The 21149-nt window shown below is 41.0% G+C and overlaps 1 protein-coding gene and 1 long non-coding RNA gene across 11 annotated transcripts in view; one reads left to right on the top strand and one right to left on the bottom strand.

The window, feature by feature from the left end:
• FRMD4B (FERM domain containing 4B) overlaps positions 1–21149 on the top strand; it is a 376886-nt gene that overhangs the window by 17320 nt on the left and 338417 nt on the right. The gene's annotated exons all lie outside the window — the stretch shown is intronic.
• The window catches only part of LOC146397381 (uncharacterized), an 84036-nt gene continuing 83401 nt past the window's right edge, over positions 20515–21149 (bottom strand). The window contains exon 3 of the long non-coding RNA XR_014823518.1: positions 20515–20565. This is a non-coding gene — a long non-coding RNA (uncharacterized LOC146397381). The remainder of the gene's footprint in view (positions 20566–21149) is intronic.

The raw sequence follows: 21149 nt of genomic DNA, 5'->3' as shown, positions 1-21149 counted from the left end.
GTGTTCAATCCTTCCGTGAGCTGTGGTGTAGGTCACAGATGTGGCTCGGATCCTGCGTTGCTGTGGCTGTGGCTCCAGTTGCAGCTCCCATTCCACCCCTAGCCTGGAAACTTCCATATGCTGCAAGTGTGGCCCTGAAAAGATTAAAAAAAAAAAATCAGAGTAAGTTTAATAGTGAACTTTGGTTTTCCTTTTTGTATGTGCCTCTGTTTTGCTGCTGTTTGGACATGGTTGGCTGCGGAGTAACACAGCACTGTTAGTTAAGGGAATGCATTTGGAAACATTCTCTGCCTCTTCCCTTTCACTACCTCCACTCAGTCAGTCAGGCGGGGGTTTGGCAGGTTCGCTCCCTTGCTCCCTACATTTGAAGCTCTGGGTTCTCTCTTCAGGTGTGAAGGGGAACCTGGAAAAGTTGCCTCTCCGTGTTCAAGGGGAAACCATGTAACCATGTGTTCTCTCTGCCCTGGGCTACCTGTCATCTTTCTTCTCCTGGGTGTTCGTCTATTTTTGGTGACATTGTGTTTTAATCAGAGATGAACTTGCCAAGATCTTTGCACCTAAATTAGCAGAGTGTGTCACAGCTGAATGAGAGTCATGCCCAGGACTGAGGACATAAATAGCAGAGGGTGTGAATACACCCGGATGTAGGAATCTCTGAATCAGAATCCAGGTGTGTTGTCTGCATAGTGCAATGTGAAGGGAAGACCTGGGAATTTGAAGGTTAAATTGAGTTTATGTATCAAATTAGGTGACTTTGACCTTGAAGTTGATACGTGAGGCTTAGTGGGAAAGTCATAAGTAGATCTGGAACCAGAAAGATATTTATGTTTGAATCCCAGGTCTGTCCCCTAACCATATGATCACCTTGTGCAGTTCAGGAAACCTTTCTGAACCTCTGTTTTCTCATTTATAAAATTGATATGAGAAGGAAGGAAAGCTAACCTTTGTTGAGCACCTCCTCTATATGAGGGTCAGTGTGGGCATTAGTGGAATTTTTTCATTTGAAACTTCACAGTCCTGCAAGATGGCCTCATTTTACACATGAGGAAATTGAGGCTCCAAACAGTCAAATAAGTTTCCCAGCATCACTCAGCTGCTAAGTGATGAAGCCAGAATTCACATCTGGGTCAGGCTACCTCTTGAGCCTGTGGAAGCCTGGTTCTCTCTGTGGGGATCATAATTACTTATCACACCGGTGGTCTTTGGGGGTTCGTCTAGAAGCATATTCTAAGAGAGACTGCAAGTCGTTTGTTTGGGAAGTGCAGAAAACACCAGTAGAGAAATCAGGAATTGAGGTGAGAAATGGAAGGCTGCCCAAAACAAATGTGTTGGCAGCTTAGCTACCACATGGTGGCCAGTAGTGCTCCATCCCACTGCAGAAAATGTGAACCAGCATAATGCATGTGCCTCAGAATAATCCTATCTGAGGGGTGAGGGAGCTGGTGTGTTTATACTCCAGCTCCTGAGAGTCATTAATTAACAGCTACTTCTGGAAGGTGGAATATTTATTCCTGGTATCCTTTGCTTGGCAAAGTAGGACCATCAGTCCAAGAAAGCTTCCCTGGTATCCTTTGCTTGGCAAAGTAGGACCATCAGTCCAAGAAAGCCCTTGGCAAAAAATGCAGGTGGGGCAGTTGGAAGAGGCCAGCGTGTCCTGAAGTGGTAAAGAGAGGGAGTGTGGAAACAGTGAGAACAGTACCTGTTACAGAGGTTAAAACTGGGAACTATATGCACAGTGACAGGCTTACGGCTGCCATGATTATGCAAATAATTGACAGTGAAAGGACTTCTGAGGGCTTAGCCTGAGTCTTGTGAATCCTTGCTTGACCTAGAACTGTTCTCAGGAACCCATCTCAAGGCCTCCCTGGGGTCAGCCCACATCTGTTAATCGTGAACTTCTAACAAATGCCAGGTTTGTTCAGCCCTCCACCTTGGGCTCTTTCAGAAGTGAGTCCCTCCATCTGAGGAACATCAAAACACCTGCTGCCTTGGGGGTCTGGGTGCAGAGAAAGGAGCCAGACTGGGCGCTTTGGCTCAAAGACCCAGGCACCTCCTCTCCATGTCCAGAACCCAAATTTTACACACCCTGAGTGCTCAAGGGAAGGAGAGTTTAAAAAGAGGATTGTGAGCTAAGAACACAGAGGAATAAATGTAGGTTGGGTGACATGATTAGCAAGAACTTTTCTGTTTTTCTTTCTTTGTTTATTTTTGCTTTTTAGGGCTGCACCCATGGCACGTGGTGGTCCCAGGCTGGGGGTCAAATTGGAGCTATGGCTGTTGGCCTACACTACAGCCACAGCAATGCAGGATCTGAGCCTTGTCTGTAAGCTATACCATGGCTCTTGGCAATGCCAGATCCCCTACTCACTGATTGAGGCCAGGGCTGGAACCTGAATCCTCATGGACACTAGTTGGATTTGTTTCCACTGTGCCACAATGGGAAGAACTCCCCTCTGTTTTTCTTAGGAGGTAACAGCTTGCTTTCCTGCTGCCTCTTAGGGTAATTTTTCTTCCAGGATGTAGTTACTGAGCACCATAGCAGTTACAGCTTCTAGTGTTCCTCTTCCACCCTCCCCTCGTCTATTATGGAAGTTCCCTATTTTGTGTGCTCTTGATGCGGCAGTGCCCACCTCTTCATCTGAACCAGTGAGACCAGATTGTTTCCCTCCATGTGACACAACCCAGGAATGTGGCAGAGATTGCTTTTTGTCCCCAGAGCCCATTTCCCTTCCTCTCTTTACTAATAATTCCCATCCTTAGGGTTTTCTCTGGGCAGGTGGCCTCCAAGGATAGGGACTACATTTCCCAGCTTCCCTTGTGGCTGGTGTGGCTATGTGACCAAGCGCCACCAGAAGGAATGTGAGAGGAAGCATGCTTCTGAGTTGTTCTATTGGAAGGAAACACCTTCTTGTCCTTGCCTCCTTCCCTTGAGCTGAAACAAGGAGGTGGTGGTGAGGCCTTTTCCACCATGAGTGTGAGGGCAGAGTTCCAGGTGTTGGTTCACGACCTTAGGGGTTCCCCAGGTGAATCCTGAAACTGACCCCTCTACATGGAGGGTAAGTAAGGAAAGACTGAGGAAAGAGGCAGATCACTCCAGATTGGTAAATGGCAGTTTTAATAACCAAGGAACTTACATACAATGCTTGTCTTGGGTGGCCGAAAGATAAGTAGATCTTCACACCTGCCCACCAGAATCTTCGAAGTTTATGTGAAACCATAATGAGGTTCAGTCATGTTTCCTGTCCGGATGGGCTTCAGGGGGGTCCCTGAATGAGCCAGAACCCAAACTTTGAACGATACAATGGAAACTGCCCCCACAGCATCTGACCTCATGTGGGTGATTTTCATTTTTCCTTAAAATACTGGATTAAAATCTTGCCACAGTTGAGAAGTTGACAAAAAACTACTGTACATGATTCTCTTTCTTCCTTTCCTTCCTTCCTCTCCCTTCCTTCCTTTCTTAAAAAGAAAACCTCAGAAAGATGCATCAGATTTGTGTAAATGAAGGTATGCCAAGAAAATGGGCAATTTTGCTTATGATCTTATGAACATTTTTGTGACCCTACATCTATTATGTACATATGTATGTATGTATGTATATGATATATATATATATATGTTTATCTCACACCAACAATGGGATTTTGTTTATATTTAAATAAGTATTATTTTTCCCTACCCACCCCCCCTTGCATTTGCACATCCCCATTTTATCCTTGCTGTCTCTCCCTTCAAACCATCCTTGCTCCTGGCAACAGAGCCTGTGCCCTTCTTTCTGACCTTTGCTGTCCCATCCCTGGAGGAAGGTCTGGAAAAAGAGAGTCATACTTAGGCTCTGAGGGAGGGAGAGAGGGAGGTTGCTTTCAGCTCTTCAGTGTATGTAAAACAATAACAGGTTAAGATAACCACAGAGTTCTTTCTTAAAGTTCACTTCTTGATGGGCAATTGTCAGACTGAAAAAAAAAAAACATTTATTAACTCTTAAAAATTTTTTTACACTCATTGAATTTTATTATATTTGTGGTTGTACAAACTTCATCACAACCCAATTTTCCAACATTTCCGTCCCAAATTCCCAGCCCACCCCAACCTTTCTCCTTTGATAACCATAAGTTTTTCAAAGTCTGAGTCGGTTTCTGTTTAAGTTTATTGTATCTTTTTAGATTTCATATATAATTGATAGCATATGATGTTTGTGTCTGTCTGACTAACTTCACTTAGCATAATAATTTCTATGTCCATCCATGTTGCTGCAGATGCCATTATTTCATTCCTTTTTTTTTTTTTTGCGGGGGGGGAGGCTGCACCCATGGTATATGTAGGTTCCCAGGTTAGGGGTCGAATCAGAGCTGCAGCCGCTGGCTTATGCCACATACACAGCAACATCAGAACCATGCTGAGTCTGCAACCTATACCACAGTTCACGGCAACGCTGGATCCTTAACCCACTGAGCAAGGCCAGGCAACCTCATGATTCCTAGTCAGATTAGTTTCTAATGCACCATGACAGGAATGCCCATTATTTCATTCCTTTTTATGGCCAAATAATATATTCCATTGTGTATATTACCACATCTTCTTTATCCATTCCTCTGTTGATGGACATTTTAAGTTGCTTCCATATATTGGCTGTTGTATGTAGAGTTGGAACGAACATTGGGTATGTGTAACCCAGAGACAGGGTTTTCTCTGGATAGATGTCTAGGAGTGGGATTGCTGGACCAAATGATATGGAAATTCTCAGGCTAGGGGTCGAACTGGAGCTAAAGCTGCCAGCCTATGCCACAGCCACAGCAAATGCAGGATTCGAGCCATGTCTGTGACCTACACCACAGCTCACTCACGGCAACTGTGGATCCTTAACCCACTGAGCTAGACCAGGGATCGAACCTGCATCCTCATGGGTCCCAGTTGGGTTCATTACCACTTAGCTACAATGGGAGCTCCTCAAATGATAATTCTATTTTTAGTTTTTTGAGGAATCTCCGTACTGTTTTCTATAGTGGTTGCACCAATTTACATTCCCACCAACAGTGTAGGAGGGTTCCCTTTTCTCAACACCCTCTCCAGCAATTTATTGTTTATAGACTTTTTGATGATGGCCATTCTTGCTGGTGTAAGTTGGTACCTCATAGTAGTTTTAATTTGCATTTCTCTAGTGATGTTGAACATCTTTTCATGTGTTTTTTGTCCATATGTAAGTCTTCTTTGGAGAATTGTCTGTTTAGATCTTCTGCCCATTTTTTGATGGGGTTGTTTGTTTTTTTGGTATTGAGCTTCAGAAGGTGTTTATATACTTTGGAGATGAATCCCTTGTTGGTTGCTTCATTTGCAAAGATTTTATCTCATTCTGAAGGTTGTCTTTTTGTTTGTTTAGGGTTTCCTTTGCTGTGCAAAAACTTTTAAGTTTAATTAAATCCCATTTGTTTATTTTTATTTTTATTGTCATTACTCTAGGAGGTGAGTCAGAGAAGATATTTCTGTTGTTTATGTCAGAGAGTGTTCTGCGTAAGTTTTCCTCTAAGAATTTTGTAGTGTCTGGTCTTATATTTAGGTCTTTAATCCATTTTGAGTTTATTTTTGTGTATAGTGTTAGGGAATGTTCTAATATCATTCTTTTGCATGTGGCTGTCCAGTTTTCCCAGCACCACTTATTAAAGCAGCTGTCTTTTCTCCATTGTATCTTCCTGCCTCCTTTGCATAGATAAAATGTTTTTATTGGCATTGTATTTGACTTACAAAGTTGTGTTAGTTTCAGGTGTACAGCAGAGTGAATCAGTTATACATGTACATATATCCATTCCTTTTCAGATTCTTTTCCCATATAGGTTATTACACTGTATTGAGTAATTTCCGTGCTATGCAGTAGGTCCTTGTTACCCATCTATTTAATATATAGTAGTGTGTATATGCTAATACCAACCTTCTAATTTATCCCTCACCCCAGTGTTTCCCCTTTGGCAAGCATAAGTTTGGTTCAAAATCTTGGAGTCTGTTTCTGTTTTGTGAATAAGTTATTTTGTATCATTTCTTATTAGAGATTTACTCTTAAATAAGTGCTTTGAGTAAAGATGTCTTTTCTTACTTTCCTTTTTTACGTTGCTCTCTTAAGGCTGCATCCTTGAAGTGGCTCCAAGTGCAGGAATGGTGGGTGGAATGTATATTCCAAAGATGGTGGGGTGGTGAAGAGCCTCCAGTTGTCCAGGCCCAGCTTGTGGGTCAGCTAGCAGGCATGCCCTCTCAATGACCTCCAACACTGTAGGGTCATAGAGTATCAAAGTGGAAGGGGTCTGGATCCCTCTACCTCTGTATGGCTCAGACCTGTGCTACCAGCTCCTGCCCCCAGCCAGCCAGCCCTCAACTTGGATTTGGCCTCAAAACAGAGTAAATCTAAACTGCTCTTACTGGTTCTCTGTTACAACCAAGATCCTATGTTGTAACCGATATAAAGGCTCGAAACATGACTTCACCTCAGCCAGCTGGGAGTTACTGGAATTATCATGAGAGTTATATCTGGAAGACCTGGTTTAATCCTGTTTCTGTCATCTACTAATGGGATGATATTGAATAAGAAACTAGGTTCTGAGACTGTGGCATGAATTACCATATTTAATGTCTTCAGTGGACCTCTGGGGGTAGAATGCCTGACACAGTGCTTGGCACGTAGTCAAAAATCAATGAAAGATGGCTATTGATATTATTCATCTCACTATTAATTATTCACAGTGCTGAGTTGTTGCTTACCACGCCAAACAGTATTGGTAACTTTATACCTGCTGGCTCTTAGGTCTGGAATTAATTTTGCTAATTTCTGAAGGTGTTGGGTGAACCATGGTGAATGAGCAGTCAGCAGAAACCATGTGTTCCCTTAGGCCCCTGAAGGTGGCAAGTGTTTACTTTCCTTGGGTAAAGATATGTCTTATAGATAAAGTGGACAGGCTTCTGGGCTGGTGCTTGTTGATCCCTCACAAAAGTCGAGTGGAAGCGAGGGTAGGGGAACCAGCTAGTCAGGAGAAACCTGAACCCTTTACCTGACCAACCTGAGAAGCCACATCCTTAGTGCCTGCCAACTGCTGGTGGCCTACCTGATAACCACTTCCTCCATTCTTAGTAACAGAACCCCAGTCTTATTTGAGGTGGTAATGTGCTTTGCTAAAAGATTGCATTCCCCTTCCTTCCACACTATTAAATATGACTCTGTGACCAAGTGCTGGCCAGTGAAGTGTAAGTAGAAGTGCTTTGTGGGATGTTCAGGAAGGGTCCCAGTCAGGGGCTCACTCAGGTAGGAGACATATTCTTTTGCCTTCCTGTCCTCCTGCTCCTGCTGCCTAGAACAGAGAAGTGATGGCTGGAGCTTCAACAGCCATTTTGTGACTCTGAAGGTAGAAGCCATAGGCTCAGGATGGCAGAGGGGAAGATAAAGGGAACCTTCTTTCTGCTGGAAATGGCTATCTCACTCCAATATCTGAGGGCCACCCAAAGCTCCTTCCCACCATTTTGGCTTTAGGTGTATGAGTGGACCTTAGTCTCATTTTGCATTTTTTCAAACGCCTTTGAGACTCAAAGCCCCATGCTAAAGCACTGTATAACTACTCTTGTCCTCTTATGTGGCTGGATTGATTTTTTCATCCTTCTTGCAAATGCCTAGGGTCCACCTTCCCCTCTGAATAAGCATATGATACCACCATTCTGTCCATTGCACTTAGTCAGGGCTGAACATTTGGGTGCTTGACTGCTTTCTGATGTTTTTGACTTTAATGGCCTTACCAGGTGGTTAGGAAAATTTTCCCCAAATACTGTAGTGCTTCTTGTATTTTGCTCTTCTGAATAGGTGGATTCCAGACAATTGTTCCCTCAAAGAAGGGATCCTTGGAAAAAGCCTTAGAAGCATAACTAATGAGGGTACCTGAGGTTTGCTGCCTCATGGTCATTTCTGTTTAATGAATAAACTAGAAACTCTCTGGTTACTCATCTGTTGATTCTCATCTCCAAGCCCATCCTGCTCTCCTCTGAATTATTATACAGGGTAGAGGTCTAAAAACTACCTTTGCCACATGCTGCTATTAGCTACCTTCTGATTAGGCTCTATCACTGTGAGGTATTGGCCACAAATTGGGATACAGGAGGACGGGAGAAGGGATTTATTCTTTCCATCTCAAGTTTGCATCTTCCCAGCATCTTTAGATGTCAGTAGTACTTCAGGCTGCAAATGCATACTTGAGTGGGAAGAGTGACCCAGTCCCAAACGATGTCCTCTGAAGGCTGATGGACACTTTTCACCAAACCCCATTTCTTTTATCTCCCAGGTGGTACACCGAGAGATTACTTTGCTCAGCCTCTCCTTCTGGAGTTTTGGGTGGGGCAGAGGGGAATGTTGAGCTGGCTAGTGGAATGAGGATAGAAGTGTTATATGCTATTACTATGCCTGGTCCATAAAAACTGCCTCCAAAGAGTTCCTATTGTGGCACAGCGGAAGTGAATCTGACTAGTATCCATGAGGTTTCAGGTTCGATCCCTGGCCTCGCTCAGTGGGTTAAGGATCCGGTGTTGCTGTGAGCTATGGTGTAGGTCAAAGACGAGGCTCGGATCCTGCATTGCTGTGGCCCTGTGTAGGCCAGCAGCTGTAGCTTCAATTTGACTTCTAGCCTGGGAACCTCCATATGCCGCAGGTGCAACCCTAAAAAGCAAAAGCAAAACAAAACAAAACAAAATAAAACTGCCTCCAATACTTTCCTAGCCTTCTTTACCTTCATTTACCTTCTGGATGCAGAAGATCAGGTGCCCCATTCCAAGTCCCTTGAAGTCAACAGACTAATGAGAGGAAGGAGCCTAGAAAGACCAGAAAACTTCAGGAAACAGAATTCCTCTCCTTCCCACAGCTGTCCTGTGCTGGATCATGACACGATTAGAAAGCAACCTTTGATGTGCTAACCCACTGAGATTTGTGGGTTGGTTTTACAGACATTAGTGTTACTTACCATCACTAGTACATGGGCAGACTTCTAAAATGCAGCCTTTGACCCTAAGGCCTCTTGCATCTCAAGAATCTAGGTCAGAAAATGGCTTAGAATAAATACTAAGGGAATTAATTAAAGTACCGCTAAACATGTGCAGACTTCACAACTTGCTAAAGGGTTCATCATTCATTCATTCATTCATTCAGGAAACAATTATTGAGTACCTACAGTGACTGAGAGGATATAACCTGGGGAGGGAGTGTAACTTTGGATTAAATATGAAGGAAAGCCTGTGTCTGGAGTCTGTGTTTCATCTGAGACAGAAGGCTGAGAAGGAAGGGGCCATGTGACTGACTGGGGGAGTGCATTCCCAGCACAGGTAAGGCTAGTGCAAAGGCCTGGAAGTAAGAACATGCCTGGTAGGTTTGTTTGTTTGTTTGTTTGCATTTTTAGGACCACACCTGCAGCATGTGGAAGTTCCCAGGCTAGGGGTCCAATTGGAGCTACAGCTGGCAGCCTATACCACAGCCACAGCAAATTGGGATCTGAACCATGTCCGTGACCTACACCACAGCTCATGGCAAAGCCAGATCCTAACCCACTGAGCAAGGCCAGGGATTGAACCCACAACCTCATGGTTCCTAGTCAGATTCATTTCTGCCGCGCCATGATGGGAACTCTTAAAATTTCCCCATGTGACTGGAACAGAATGAGCAGGGGAGAGAGTAGTGAGGTGGGAATAAATCATGGAGGCCTTGTTTGGCTGAGTGTTTGTGTTTTATTTTCAATACAGTGGGAAGCCAATGGAACATTAAGCAGAGAGGTGACATGATCTGATTCACGGCAGGATTGTAAGTGCTGATTCCCCAGGATCGAATAGCTGCTCACTCCAGAAAGATTTAAGTGTTCTTCTGGGAATATCCAGAACAATGTGAAAATAGGAGAGTGCTGAGGGCTTGAACAAGCTCCATTTACCTTCTCAGGAACACCAGGAGGGACTAATATGCCTTTTTAATATTTTTCTGACTTTCATTCTCTTTCATCATTATTATTGAGCTTTTCCGTAAAGTACAGCTGGAGACAGTGCTTGGGTGCTTATAGTTTATTTTAGGAGGTGATCTGGGGCAGCAGGAATGGGTTTGTGTAAACAAGTGTCAACTGAAGAAAATGCAGAATGTAAAAGTTGAGAATTACCTTTCGGTTGGTGAACTTGCTGAGGACTTAAGTCCAGGAGACAGGCTCTCAGTTAGTTCTTAGGGACTGTTCCAAAGAGGAAACAGAGGAGTCAGGATATTAGGAATTTTGCAACAAAAACCAGGTAATGGGAACATTAAAGGATTATGTTTTTTTTTTTTCGTTTTTTGACTGCATCTGTGACATATGCAAGTTCCCTGGGCCAGGAATTAGTCTGAGCCACAGCTGTGGCAATGCCGGATCCTTAGCCATGGTGCTGGGCTGAGGATCAAACCCATGACTCCACAGCGACCTGAGCCACTGCAGTTGGATCCTTAACTCACTGCACCACAGCGGGAACTCTAAAGAATTATTCTTGAAGAAAAAACAAACATCTCAAGTTAATGAATTTAGTGCTTTTCTGCAGTATGGGAAGATCCAAGAGTCTGAGCTCATTGAAATCTTTCCTTTGACATGTACCTTAACTATCTAGGACCCCTATCCTGCTTTTCTCCATCTTGAATCCCCTCAGCAGGCACAGTCCAGCAGCTGTGGCTGTGGTGGCTGATGGCTTGAGGGCTCCAACAAGGTAGTCCACGCAAGGAACAAGGATGCACACCACTTCCTGTGGGCAACTGGGCCACTTGGAGATACTCTCTGAGAGGCCACACAAAGTGCACCTTAGAATTTTCTATACAGTGGGAGGAAAAAAAGAAGTCCTTTTCCAGGGGCTCTTGTCCCTTCTTGGTTAAGGTTACTTCTTGAATGTGAGCTTGCTCTTATTTTCAGGTTTGCTCAGGCCTCATGCTGATCGCTCCAGACAAGCTCCTTGGCAAGCCGCAGGGCAGAACGCCCCAAGCTCTTTCCCTGTGGGCGTTAGCATGAAATGCTCTTTTAAAATGTTGGGTTTTGATTCTACAAATGCAGAGAAGCTAGCCAGAGAGAAAAAAGGGTCTGGGTAGGGAAAAATAGAAGATGGCAGTCAAAAAGCCAGCAGGATCCCTGAGGTCTGGGGAGGGGTAGAAGGTTACTTGTGGGGAGATGTAAGAGAGAATTATTTTTCAAGAGAGTTTTGTGATAGTTGGGCAATATGTCTCTGTCTCTCTGTCTCTCTCTCTCTCTCACACACACACACACACACACACACACACACACAGAGAGAGAGAGAGAGAGAGAGAGAGAGAGAGAGAGAGAGAGAAGGAGAAAGGACTTTTGGATCCCCAAATATGCTACTCTCTTGACTTGACTTAGGTCCTTTGCCCAACCCCTCCTTCTGCCCCTCCCAAGCCCACACATACACACTTGTCCTGGCTAATTCTCACTTATCCCTGCAGACCCACATCTCACTTTGATGGCTTTCGTTAATTTTCCAAACTTGGTAATATACACTGTCTTAGAGCTTTGTGACTCTAGGAGTCAAACCTCAACTCAAAGAGTTCAAGTTATAAACAACCAAATAAATGGATGTAGGGTAGTGTTTCTCAGCACGTCATCCATAGACTCCTTATATCAGGATCACCAGTTTGTTTATTCTGAGTACCCAGCCCTGCACCCTGCCCACACCTGCTCATCTGGAAGTCTGAGGAATTGACACAGAAACAAGCTGCCTAGATGGTTCTTCTGCACATCCATTCAGGAACCACTGCTCCGGGATATTCTCCCAGAGCTCCTTGACAGGAGTACATACAGCCAGGCCTCAGAGGAACTACAACCTTGTTAAGCATCTTTCTAGATCTGTAGAAGGTTGATCTCTTTTTTTCCTCACCGGTGTCCTGAGTTGCCCTCCTTTGCTTACCCATGGGTCTGTCAATCCTAAACTCTATAGTTCAACAGCCAACTGGCTCAGCCTCAGAATCCCCAACCCCAGATCCTGGATTGAGCCAGCTTAGGTTGGGGTCACCATTGCTCCAGCCAACTGTGGCCCAGGAGATGGAAGTGTAGATTGCATTTGTGTCATCTTCTCTGCAGTGACAAGACCAAGCAGTTTTTAAGAAGAAGAATAGAAATTGTCATTTCTAGTACAACATCACATGGAGTTGGTTTTCCCTTATTCTAACATTTACTTTATAATGTCATAATTGGCAGTATACTTCTCATTATTTACCATCAGAATGAGAGAAATTTGAGAATGAGACCCTTATATCCCCTAAACTTACCAGAGAACTTATCACCAAGAATGGACTCAATAAATAGCTACTGGCTGATGATTAATCAGAAATATCACTAAAAATGTGCAGGAACTCCTGATTCCATTATTTTTTTTAAAGTTTTAAATCAGCCTTATTAAGGCATCATTGATGCAAAATAAAATACACCTATGTTAAGTGGACAGTTTGATGAGTTTGAGTGTATAAACCAGTGTAACCACGTGTCAAACATTTTTATCACCATCAAAGTCTCTCAGTTTGCTTAATAAAGGAAATTGTTCAGGCTCAGATTCAGGTGGTGGTTCTCAAAGTGTGTTCTCTCAACAGGAGCACCAGCCTTTTCTGGAAGCCTTGTTAAAAGTGGAAATCCTGGGGCTCAACCCCTGACCTGCAGATTCTGAAACTCTAGGGGTGAGGCCCCAAAATCTGTATGATGTTGATGGAAGCTTAGGTTTGAAAACCACTGCACAAGGTCACCTGAGCATTCTTTAAACTAGCAGCTCAGATGAAGGCAGATGGTTGATAGAGACACTTGAGAGCCTGCCCTGGAAGCCAAAGGAGGCACAAAAATGGTGTGAGTGTTTTCTGAAGAAAAGGCTAGGTAAGCCCTGCAGGATGGATTGGAAAGCAAGAAGACCAGGTCTCTTTTACACCAGGGTCTGAAAGGTCCCATTGTCACTACAAATGTATAGGAACACGTTGTTCCATTCCTTGAAGCCCGTGGTCATTTTGGATTCTTCATGCAGTGAGGTGTTTGAAAGGATATAATCTTATGATGAGAGAAGGTGGCCGGGGAGTCTTCCTTCCCTTTGAAAGGATTAAGGTCATATGTTTGATCCCGATGCTACTACCTTCATTCAGCCCTTCCTCAGCCTTTACAATGCTCATTTAAAAAATTTATGTGTGTGATTTATTGCTTTTTTTTCCTTGAAAAAAAAGCTGGGCTGAACAAATTAGCCTGATGTAGGGTAGTGGCTGGGCAAGTCATCACAGAGGAAAGTGGAACAGAGAGTTTATTGTATGGATTGTCTGCTACTTGGAAAAAGAAGAAATGCATGCTCACAGATTCTAGCTTCAGGAACAGTGTTGGCTGATGTATAGGCTTAGTTGGTCAATAGATTTTGAGGGAGAAGAAGAATAGGAATATGTGATTGCTGCAGAAGGGAGTATAGGCAGAGCAAATAGAAGCTAAAAAGGTTATTTGAAACTTGGAAACGCAGCAAAAAGATCACTGTATCTCTTTTCAACATGATAGCAGAGCATTATTCAGTTGAGGCACCCGTTACCCCACCCAAGTCATCCAGCTTTCCAGGGGTACGTAACCTTTTACTCATGATGAACTGGTGATTAGAGCCCAAATTCTGTAAAGGTAAATGTTAACTTCTAGCTAACCAGTCATACATTTCCAAATGACTTCGCTCTGGCAGACATTAATTTCTTATTGCTGCTTTCAGCAAGTTACCACAGATTGAGTGCTACAACACAACACACTTCTTATCTTATAATTCCAAGGGCCAGAAGTTCTGATTGGGTTTCACTGGGCCAAAATCAAGATGTTGGCAAGGCTGTGTTCCTGATGGAGGTTTCAGGGGAGAATCTATTCCCTTCCATTTTCAAGCTTCTCAAAGCCACCTGTATTACTTGGTTGTTGGCCCCTTTCTCTTCGAAGCCAGCAGTCTAACATCTTCCAATCTCTCTTTGTCTCTGACTTCCTTGCCTTTTTCTTTCTCTTATAAGGACTTTTTGATTACATTGACTATCTAATCCAGGATACTCTCTCCATCTCAAGAGCTGGAACTTAATCACATCTGTAAAGCCCCTTTTGTCATGTGAGGTAACATATTCACATGTTCCAGAGATTAGGCTCAGAGCATCTTTAGGGGGCCATTATTCTGTTTACCACAAAAATACAGATGATTGTCTTTCATTAGACAGGTTAATCTCAAAAGTTATGTTTAATACACTGTTACATTAATCAGTTTTATATTGAATTTAGCCATCATTTCAACATTGTGTATTTATACATTTGACCAGTGTGAGGAGGAACCTCATTTTGTGTGTGTGTGTGTGTGTGTGTGTGTGTGTGGAATCTATGTATGTATATGTTTTGTATATACTTTATTGTATATATTTTATACATGATGAAAGTAATGGGGTCAGAGTCAGGTAGTGTGTATGTATGTGTGTGTGTGTGTATATGTGCATCAGATTTTTGCATTCTCTTTGGTCTTTTTTTTTTTAAATTTTTTGGCTTTTAGGGCTGTACCTGCAGCATATGGAGGTTCCCAGGCTAGGGGTTCAATTGGAACTGTAGCCACTGGTCTACACCACTGTCACAGCAATGCGGGATCTGAGCCACGACTGTGACCTACACCACAGCTCCCAGGAATGCCAGATCCTTAACCCACTGAATGAGGCCTGGATCAAATCCACGTCCTTATGGATGCTTGTCAGGTTCGCTAACCACTGGGCAATGACAGGAACTCCCTGCATTTTCTTTTGAATTAGCTTTTCATCTTTTTTGTTCCTCATAAATGAGCTAAATATTTTGATACAAGTTCTCTTTATATTTATCAGGGAATTATATTTTTAGTATTTAAAAAATTATATTTGACCACTAGGATGGGGCTAAGCCAATGGGACAGAGGAGCCAACTGAAAGAACTCCTAATGGAGGTCAGTATCCCAAGGCAATAAAAATAAAAACAAAAATAAACAAATGGGACTAATCAAACTTACAAGCTTTTGCACAGCAAAGGAAACCATGAAAAAAATGAAAAGGCAACCTACAGAATGGGAGACTAGGTTTGCAAAAGACGCAGCTGACAAGGACTTAAACTCAAAAATATAGAAACCACTCGTAAAACTCAACAACCAAAAAACCCACTTGAAAAATTGATAAAAGACCTAAGTAGACATTTCTCCAAAGAAGACATCTGGATGGCCAGTAGGTACCTGAAAAGATGCTGAACATCACTAATTATTAGAAGAATGCAAATCAAAACTACAGTGAGGTACCACCTCACGCTGGCCAAATGGTCATCATCAAAAAGTGTGAAAATAAAAGATTCTGAGAGAGAATGGATATATGTATATGTATGACTGTATCACTTTGCTGCAGAGCAGAAATTATCACAACCTTGTAAATTAACTATACTTCAATAAAACTTAAAAAAAGTCTACAAATAAGATACTGGAAAAGATGTGGAGAAAAGGGAACCCTCCTGTTGGTGGAAATGTAAATTGGTATAACCACTATGGAAAACAGTACGGAATTCCTCAGAAAACTAAATATAGAACTGTCATATGGTCATGCAATCCCATTCCTGGGTGTATATCTGGATGAAACTATAATTCAAGAAGATACGTGCATCCATATGATCATAGCAATACTGTTCACAACAGCCAAGACATGGAAACAACCTAAATGTTGAGAAGGGCAGAAAGTTTATTTAAAGAGACAATGGCAGAAGACTTCCCCAATCTGGGGAGAGACTTGGATATCCAAGTTCATAGTCACCAAATTCAAGATCAAGCTCATAGATTACCAAACAAACTCAACTTAAGAGTACTGAACAAACTCAACTTCTCCAAGACACAGTTTAAAAAAACTGTCAAAGATCAAACACAAAAAGAATCTTAAAGCATGAAGAGAAAAAAGCTTGTAACTATCAGCAGATTTTTCATCAGAAAACCTGCAGGCCAGGGAGTGAGATGATATATTCAAAGTTCTGGAAGGGAAAAAAAAAAACCAAAAAACAAAAAAACACTGCCAACCAAGAATACTCTATCTGGCAGTGCTGTCCTTTAGAAATGAAGGGGAAATAAAGACTTTCCCAAACCAACAAAAGGTAAGGGACTTTACAAGCAACAAAAGGTAAGGGACTTATAAGTCCTGCCTTATAAGAAACACTGAAAGAAGTTCTTCAAACTAAAATGAAAAGACACTAATAAATAAGTAGAAAACATAAAAATATATAACACATTGGCAAAGGTAGGTAAGTATATAGTCAAATTGACTATACTCTATTATTGGCATATTGTGGTGTGTCAACCACTAACTTTAGTATAAAGGCTAAAGGATAAAAGTATTAAAAATAACTATAGCCACAGAATTTTGTTAATAATTACACAATATAAGAGGAGGCAAATTGTGACATCAAAAACATAAAAAGGGGGGACTGCATGGGGTAAAGTTTTGTATGTCACCAAAGTTAAGTTTTTATCATTGTAAAACAGACTGCTATATCTATAAAATATTTTATGAAAGCAAAGTCCTATAGTAGATACACAAAAGTTAAAGGATACAGGCATACTGCTATAAAAAATCAATTCCAAAGACAGGAGCAAAAGAGGGAGAAAAGAATAAGGCAACTACAAAACAACCAGCAAACAAATATTATGATAACATTTGTAAGTCCTTACTTATCAATAATAACTCAATGTAAAAGGATTAAATTCTTGGATCAGAAGGCATAATGTGGCTGATGGGATATAAAACAAAACTGTAGCATAGGTCACAGGCATAAGTCATAGCTGTGGCTTGGGTACTTCCATATGACTCAGGTGTGGCCATAAAATTAAAAAACAAAAACAAAGAGGAACCCAAGACCTTACTATATGCTGCCTACAAGTGTCTCATTTCAGGTTCAAGGACACATAAGCTCAAATGAAGGGATGGAAAAGATATCCCATGCAAGTGGAAACAAAAAGAAAGTGGAGGTAGCTATACTTATCTTTGACCAAGTAGGCTTTAAACAAAAAATAGTAACAAGAGAAAAAGAAGGTCATTATATAATGATATAGGGGTCAGGTCATTAAGGCAGTACAACGATTGTAAATTTATGTGTGCCCAATATTGAACACCTAAATACATTAAGCAAATACTAACAGATCTGTCCCCCATTCACAAAAATTAACTTGAAGTGGATTGAAGATTTAAATGTGAGACCTGAAACTGTAAAATTGCTAGAAAAATAGGTAGGTAAAAAAACTTTCTGACATTGCTCTTGGTAACAATTATTTTTGGACATGACACCAAAAGCATAAGAAACAAAAGCAAAAATAAATAGGTGGGACTACATCTAACTGAAAATGTTTTTTCTGCACAGCAGAAGAAATGGTCAACAAAATGAAAAGGCAGCCTATGAAATGGAATAAAATATTGGCAAATCATATTTCTCATAAGGGGTTAATATCCAAATTTTTTAAGGAACTCATACACCTCAATAGCAGGAAACAAACAATCTGATTAAAAAGTAGGCGAAGGAACCTGAATAGCCATTTTCCAAAGTAGACATCTGAATGTCCAACAGGTACATGAAGAGATGGTCTTTTTTGCTAAATCGTGAAATATGCAAGTGAAAGCCACAATGTTATCTCACCTCATACCTGTTAAAATGGCTATAATTAAAATCATAAAAGACTGCAAGTATTGGCAAGGATGTGAAGAAAAAGAGAGCCCTTGTGCGCTGTTGGTGAGCATGTAAATTGGTGCAGCTACTATGGAAAACAGTATGGAGGTTCCTCAAAAAATAAAAAAATGGAACTACTGTAATCCAGCAATACCACTTCTGGGTGTACATTGAAAGGAAACAAAATCTTGAACAGATTTCTCCTCCCCTATTTTTATTGCAGCATTACTCACAGTAACCAAGATATGAAAACAATCTCTGTGTCTATCTATGGATGATTGGATGGTGAAAATGTGATATATATAAGCAATGAAATATTATTCATCCATGAGAAAGAAGGATTTTTTTTTATGACAACATGGATGGACCTTGAGGTTATTGTGCTAGGTGAAATGTGAGACATAGAAAGGCAAATATTGTATGATCTCATTTATATGTAGATCTGAAGAAGCCAAACTTAGAAACAGAGAGTCGATATGGTGGTTGCCACAGAGACTAGGGAGTAGAAGAAATAGGGAGATGTCAGTGAAAGGGTACAGACTTCCAGTTTTAAGATGAATAAGTTCCAGGGACCTCATGTACAGCATGGTGATTACAGTTAATATCACTGGATTATGTACTTAGCTCTTGCTAAGAGAGCAAATCTAAAATGTTCTAACCACAAAAAAGGAAACGGTAATTATGTGAGGTGTTGGAGATGTAAGGTAACTCTATGATGATGATTATTTCACAAAATAGAAAGGTATCAAGTCATCATGTTGTACACTTTAAACTTCTGCAGTGTTTTATGTCAATTATATCTCAGTAGACATGGAAAAAATGAAAATGCCCATGAGTCCATACAGAAATAGATGACTAAGTAAATAAATTGGGAATAGACAAATATTCCCTGCAAAGGAGTTTTGGATAATTCATGTAGATATTTCACCCTGAAACAGGGAGCATACATCAATAGTGATGTCTTTTTAATTGAATGCATCCTTGATATGATGTGATGATAATGACACTTAACCTCTGTAGTCTTCTTTTCAAAATCCATAACCCAAGTCTAATTATGAGGAATACATCAGGAAAAAAAAAAAAAAACCCTTTGAAGGATATTCTACAAGGTGCTTGGCCAGTACTCCTCAAAACAGTCAAGGTCATCAAAAACAAGGAAAGTCTGGAGTTCCTGCCTTGGCTCAGTGGAAACGAATCTGACTAGCATCCATGAGGATGCAGGTTTGATCCCTGGCCTTACTCAGTGGGTTAAGGATCCAGCATAGCCATGAGCTGTGGTGTAGGTTGCAGACTCGGCTCGGATCCCATGTTTCTGTGGCTGTGGCTTAGGCCAGCAGCTACAGCTCTGATTAGACCCCTAGCCTGGGAACCTCCATATGCTGAGGGTGTGGCCCTAACAAGACAAAAAAAAAAAAAAAAAAAAAAAAAAAAAAAAAAAAGTAAAGGCTAAGAAATGATCTTAGCCAAGGGAAACCCAAGGAGACATCACACTAAATGTAAGGTAGTATCTCAAAAAAGGGACATTAGGTAAAAACTAAGGATATCTGAGCAACATGGATGAAACTAGAGATTCTCATGCTAAGTGAAGTAAGCCAGAAAGAGAAAGAAAAATACCATATGCTAACACTTACATGTGGAATCTAAAATATGGCACAGATGAACCTATCTACAAAGCAGAAACAGACTCACAGACACGGAGAACCGACTTGTGGTTTCCAAGGGAGACAGGGAAAGAGTGAAATGGACTGGGAGTTTGGGGTTAGTAAATGCAAACCATTACATTTAGAATGGATAAGCAAGAGGGTCTTACTGTATAGCACAGGGGACTATATCCAATCACTTGTGATAGAACATGATAGAAGACAAAATGAGAAAAAGAATATATGTATAATTGGTCACTTTGCTGTACAGTAGAAATTGACAGAACATTGTAAATCAGATATACTTTAATAAAAAAACTAAAAAACTGAGGAAATCTAAATGAAATCTGGACTTTGTTAATAAAAATAATGTATCAGTACTGATTTATTCATTGTTACAAATGTACCATAAAAATGCAAGAAGTTAGTATGAGATGAATTTAGGGTTGGGTGTATGGGAACTGTGTGCTGTCTTCACAGTTTTTTGTGTGATTCTAACACTGTTCCAAAATAACAGTTTTATTTAAAAAGTCATATTTCATCCAGATGATGATTTCTCTTTCCCTATTACTTTAGGTGAACTTATGGCTCAACTAGAAAGGCTCACCTTTTAAAATTGGATGACCTTCCTCTCCTCCTTTTTCCTTTTCATAGTTTGTAGCAATGAGATTTCCCAATTTTATTTTATCAGTTCCTCTCAAAATAATTTTAGAGGTTGCAAAAGGTAGCTGCAGGGCCAAATACAACTGGTAAGCACATATTGATTGGCTGCATTCTCTGGGCCAGATATTGCTTTAAGAGGTAAGTATTATGCCAAGTCATTATACAAGCATTTTAGCATTTAGCTTTTACAGTCACAACCACAACATGTTTGTAACTCGCCTGGTTCCCGTAGGTATTTGACTTTGCAACTCCAGGATTAAAATATAAGCTATGTGAAGATAGTAGCTGTAAGTTTCAATTATTAAAAAAATTGACCTTATTTATCAAAATCCATCCTTTTAAAATGTCCAATTCCGTGTGTTTTTTCAGCATGTTCCCTATCTAATTCTAGAACGTTCTCATCACCCTGAAAGAAACCTTATACCAATAAATCCCCCTTTACCCAGCACCTGGCAACCACTAATCCACTGCCCACTCTGGACGTTTCATATAAATGGAGTCATAAAATATGTAGCTTTGTGTGTCTGGCATCTTTCACTTAGCTTAATGTTTTCAAGGTTCATCCATGTTGTCTATTGTATGGATAAATGCACCACATTTTGTATATCCCTCTGTATGTTGGTAGATACTCGATTTTTGCCACCTTTTGGTTATTATGAATAATGCTGCTGTGAACATCCCCACAGATCTTTGTATGAACCTGGCTTTTCGGTTGTCTTGAGTATATATCCAGGAGTGGAATCACTCAGTTTTATGTTTTATTTTTTTAAGATTTTTATTTTTTCTGTTATAGTTGATTTACAATGTTCTGTTAATTTCTGCTGTACAGCAAAGTGACCCAATCATCTATATATATACACACACACATATATATACACACATTCTTTTTCTCCCATTATCCTCAATCATGTTCCATTGCAAGTGACTGAATATAGTTGCCTGTGCTATTCAGAAGGGGATCTCATTGCGTATCACTTAGTTTTATCTTAACTCTCTGTTTAACCTCTTCAGGAATTATTAGACTGGTTTCTAAAATGACTGAATCATTTTGCAAAAGCATTCCCATGAGTAGTGTCTGAGGATTCCAATTTCTCCCCCTCCTCACTAATACTTGTTATTTTCTGTCTTTTTTATGATAGCCATCTAGTGGGTGTGA

Source organism: Sus scrofa, chromosome 13, assembly GCF_054392235.1.
Source record: "Sus scrofa isolate SSC_HxYL_T2T_F1_AM1 chromosome 13, Sscrofa_HxYL_maternal_Yorkshire_Landrace_v2.0, whole genome shotgun sequence".
NCBI classification, from domain to species: Eukaryota; Metazoa; Chordata; class Mammalia; order Artiodactyla; family Suidae; genus Sus; species Sus scrofa.
This window is presented reverse-complemented; position numbering and strand designations above follow the sequence as displayed.